Source organism: Apium graveolens, chromosome 9 (assembly GCF_009905375.1).
Source record: "Apium graveolens cultivar Ventura chromosome 9, ASM990537v1, whole genome shotgun sequence".
Taxonomy (NCBI): Eukaryota; Viridiplantae; Streptophyta; class Magnoliopsida; order Apiales; family Apiaceae; genus Apium; species Apium graveolens.
This window is the reverse complement of record NC_133655.1, coordinates 105,030,187-105,035,234: the sequence shown is the minus strand read 5'-3', so window position 1 is coordinate 105,035,234 and position 5,048 is coordinate 105,030,187. Positions and strand designations below refer to the sequence as shown.

The window sequence follows — 5,048 nt, the reverse complement described above, 5'->3', positions numbered from 1 at the left end:
ATTGATGGTTTGAGCTTTCCTTCTGCGTTCTTGAGGTCAGAAGTACCAAGAGATTCAAATGGTATGTCCAGCTTTCGCTTCCAGGGAGAAGCGTTCAGATATTGTAATTGCTCGTTGCTATCTTCATCATCGCTGTCAAAATCCCCCACTAAGGCCTTTTCCAATGCATCAGACATTAGCATGTGATCGAGTTCCGAAGTAACCGCAGAATCAATCACATCCACTTTTAAGCACTCCTCATCTTCTGTAGGGAATTTCATTGCCTTGAATACGTTGAGGGTCACATCCTGATCTTGGACCCGCATAGTAAGTTCACCTTTTTGCACATCTATCAAGGTACGGCCAGTAGCCAAGAAAGGCCTCCCCAAGATTATGGGAATCTTCTTATCTTCCTCAAAATCCAGAATAACAAAATCTGTTAGAAAGAAAAGCTTATCCACTTTGACGACCACATCCTCAACTATGCCCCTTGGGTAAGTAATGGAACGGTCAGCCAATTGTAGTGACATATACGTGGGTTTTGGATCAGGCAGATCCAGTTTTTTAAAGATCGACAACGGTATCAGATTAATGCTTGCTCCCAAATCACAAAGGCACTTGTCAAATGTCAGATTGCCAATTGTGCAAGGAATTGTGAAGCTCCCTGGATCTTTCAGTTTTGGTGGTAACTTTTGTTGCAGAACAGCGCTGCATTCTTCCGTGAGAGCAACGGTTTCAAGGTCATCCAGTTTCACCTTCCTTGAAAGAATAGTCTTCATAAACTTCGCATAACTAGGCATTTGTTCCAGAGCCTCAGTGAAAGGTATATTGATGTGAAGTTTCTTGAACACCTCCAGAAACTTCCCGAACTGTCTATCCAGCTTTTGTTACTGCAATCTCTTAGGAAAAGGTGGTGGAGGATAGAGCTGTTTCTCCCCTGTATTAGCCTCAGGCAGAGTGTGTTCAACAGTAGTCTTCCTTGGTTCCGCCGCTTTCTCCTTTTGCTTAGATTCTTCACCTCTAATTTCAGCTTCTAATTCTTTTGCCTTTTCAGCATCATCTACTTTTCCAGACCTTAAGGTAATAGCCTTGACTTGCTCTTTAGCTTCCTTCCTGCCTGGTACTTCCGTGTCACTGGGAAGAGTGCTAGGTTGACGATTGAGCACTGTATTGGCTAATTGACCGATTTGATTTTCCAAGGTCTTGATAGAAACCGCCTGACTCTTGCACAACAGCTTAAGTTCCTCAAAATCCGCACTAGTAGGTGCAGCTGCACTTCCTTGTTGAGGATATGATTGCCTTGTAGCGTACTGCTGAGGTTGCTGGAATCCAGGTGGGTTAAACTGTTTACTCACTCCTTGCTGATATGGTGGCTGAATAGCATTCTGATTATTCCCCCAGCTGAAATTTGGATGATTTCTGTTGTTAGGATGATAGGTCGCTGGCACAGCCTGCTGTTGTCGCTGATAATTATTCACATACTGAACATATTCGTTTATAAGAGAACACTGATCCGTAGCATGAGAACTTGCACAAAGCTCACAAACCATAGCTATTTGATTAACTCCATACATAGCCAAAGAATCAACCTTCATTGATAGCGCTTGGAGCTGGGCTGCAATAGTGGTGGCTGCATCAACTTCCAGAATACCTGCTACCTTGCCTGACGCCATCCTCTGAGTTGGGTTTTGATGCTCATTTGCAGCCATCGTCTCGATAAGATTATACGCCTCAGTATAGCTTTTAGCCCATAAGGCGCCTCCAGCTGCTGCATCAAGCATGGGCCGAGATTGGGCCCCCAAACCATTATAGAAACCAGTGATCACCATCCAATCCGGCATTCCATGATGTGGACATTTTCTCAACATTTCCTTGTAGCGTTCCCAAGCCTCGCACATAGATTCTGTAGGTTGTTGCGCAAACTGAGTAAGAGCACTCCTCATAGCAGTAGTCTTTGCCATCGGATAAAACTTCACCAGAAACTTTTGCGCAAGATCTTGCCACGTAGTGATGGACCCAGCTGGCAGAATGTAACCAGTCTTTAGCCTTGTCCCTTAGTGAGAATGGGAAAAGCCTCAACTTGATAGCCTCATCAGTCACGCCATTATACTTAAAAGTGCTGCAGATCTCGACAAAATTCCTTATGTGCATGTTGGGGTCTTCAGTTGTCGCTCCTCCAAAAGAAACAGAATTCTGCACCATCTGAATAGTGCCCGGCTTGATTTCAAAGGTGTTAGCTTGAATAGCCGGATGAAGGATGCTTGACTGAATGTCATCAATTTTAGGCCGAGAAAAATCCATAAGAGCTGGATCAGCTTGAACAATACGATCTCCCATGTTTACTGGTTCTTTCTGCTCAGTTCCTGAATCCGAATCCTCAAAATCTAACTTCTTCGGAATATCAAGAACTTCGTCTGTCTCCTCAGCTATATCTAAAGTCCTCTTGCGAGCACGAGAACGAGTTTGCATAAACGCTTGCTAAAGTACCTGAAACACAACCGAAAAAAAGAAAAAAATAAGTAACTACTACGTCCTAATCACTGAGTCCTAATGACCAATGATGGTAAGTACATAAACTAAACAAATACGCCGAGTCCCCGGCAGCGGCACCAAAAACTTGTTAGGGTGAAAACACGCGCTAATATTCATGCAAGTATACGCGTTCGCAAGTAATATAGAATACTTTCTAGTTCGTTCCCTCAGAGACTCAGACTAAATTATTGTCTAATTAAACTCACTCACCAATGTATGATTACTTCTCAATGTTAAGATAATAACACTTAAAATTGTCGATTAATTAACCACTTAACGAACACTTCAATTTATCAATAATAAACACTCATGAGATCACAACTTCATTATTACTTCCTTCTATAGCCATTGTTATTACCTTTAGCATGTGACAGTGATGATATTAATCGAATAACACGAAACTGATAAAAGCCAACTTTCATTGTACTAATACCATTCTACCAAGCATCCACAATTAAGATAGAAGTCGAATAGTCATCAATTATGTTGAGTTCCTATATGTCTACAGAAATTGACAACACAACGATTTAAGCACAAGTTATTCTTTTTGATTACATAAGACAAATAAAACTGTTAGAGTTACCCACTAATCATGCACAACGTACATGAACCTATGCTAGCATGGCAAGTTCTAAATCTCAAGATCCACTGTCGCTTCACAAGAGATTAACACCCTATCTTATATGTTCGCGACGCACATAAGACGAATACGCACAACCAATACTAGATATCAAGCAATCATCACACACTAAAGTATTAAACAATTAACTAAAGAATTCCATAATAAATCCGTTGCAACCCCATGATCACGATTAACCCATAATAGAACTTATCGCCATCATGGGTTCATATGAAATCATGATAAACAAACACAAGAAAATAATAACTAAACTAATTATATTAAAACAGAGTATGTCACAAGAGTAAATAAGTCAAAGCAAGAAAACTAGCATCCAACATTACAACGAAACAAGAATCACAAGAAAATATGCTTCCTCTTCGTTACGGTGTGCTAAATCGGTCTTCTTCCTTATCTCCTTCGCTTCTTGCGTAAAACACAATCTTCTTCTTTTCCAATCTCCTGTGAAAACGTCTCAAATCTACTTATATAATAGTCCCATAAAACTCAGATTACATAGAAGTTGGAAGCCAAACAGAAGTAGAAGTCTAAAATAATTCAGCAAAATTCCCGACCCTGCGCGGCCGCTCAGCATAGCTGCGCGGGCGCGCAGGTTGCTGCTCGGCCGCTCAGCATAGCTGCGCGGGCGCGCAGGCCTCTACTGGAAAAAATCCAAGTTTGCTCCGTTTCTTCGCCGTAATCTGCCCGTTCCTTTCCTCTCACAATGGTGAACACATGCCAAGGCTTATTCTTGATGATTCCTCCCCCGAAATGCAACTAATACCCTAAAATGCATAAACACTAGAAAAACGCATCAAATACACAAAATACTTGATTTCAAGACACCAATTTAAGCCATTTTAAGACGTTCTAAGTGGTATAAAATGCCACTTATCACACCCCCAAACTTAAATCGATGCTTGCCCTCAAGCGTCACAGACTCAAAAATAAATAAAAATATGCATGAATGCAATCTATATGAAAATGCAGCGATCCCCCTTACTACAATTAATCAACCAAATTGCCACATCTCAACGAATGCAGTTAGACAACTAAAGCTCAATAAACTCATGCAAACGGACATACAGCCAGAAACGTGGTGTGTGCAAATGCTTAACAAATATGCTTCGGAACTAGACCAATTACTATGACTAGACTATCCTCAAGGCAATCCTACGATTATACAAAGAATAAAAATTCTAGGCACAAAGTGATATACAACACTACCAGAACTCTGGAGCTTACTACGGAATCGTGCTTTTTATTTACAACTCAAATGCTTATTTGACCGTGCAATGAGTGAGGTCCACAAAAGACTTATACAATGGTATCCATGTAACGAGCGTTAGGTTAGCAGATCCCAGACTCTAAAAGCCTTAGGTCACTAGGCACAAAGTCCCCTATGAAGTTAATAACTCGAATACCAAAGAGCCCACTCTTGATCAATTATGCAAATTTTTTTTTTTTTTTAACTTCTGAGCAAGTGCGTTTCGCTCCATCTTGCTCAACCCTAGACTACTCGCAACTTATGCGAGCCGGCTACTAGCCATTTGACGCCTAGCCATAACTAGCAACAACTTCCATATTTTTTTTTCTCCAAATTTTTTTTCTTTTTCATGCCTTTATCACTAAGAACCTATAATCGAATTCTAAGCATAATAAGTAGATTGACCTTGAAAACAACCAAATCATAATAACAATCTAGCCCTTACGCATTCTCTAAGACTTAGTGGACTTACAATTGTTTCTAGCATGCATATCAACCTACACAACTTAATATCACTTTAATGCTATCACTACACTCACATCAATATCACAATTCAGTCGATAAATCATTGCAAAAGGGATCATGGTAAATGCATGACATAAAAAAAAACTATATGGCATAAATTATGCAACTATATGAACTAAACTATCA

The 5,048-nt window shown here is 40.4% G+C and overlaps 1 non-coding gene across 1 annotated transcript; it reads left to right on the top strand.

Annotated features, from left to right (window-relative positions):
* The first annotated feature begins 1,818 nt into the window (after window positions 1-1,818).
* On the top strand, window positions 1,819-1,925 carry LOC141687996 (small nucleolar RNA R71). Its single transcript, XR_012561467.1, has one exon. It is a non-coding gene; the product is annotated as a small nucleolar RNA R71 (small nucleolar RNA).
* The last annotated feature ends 3,123 nt before the right edge of the window (window positions 1,926-5,048 follow it).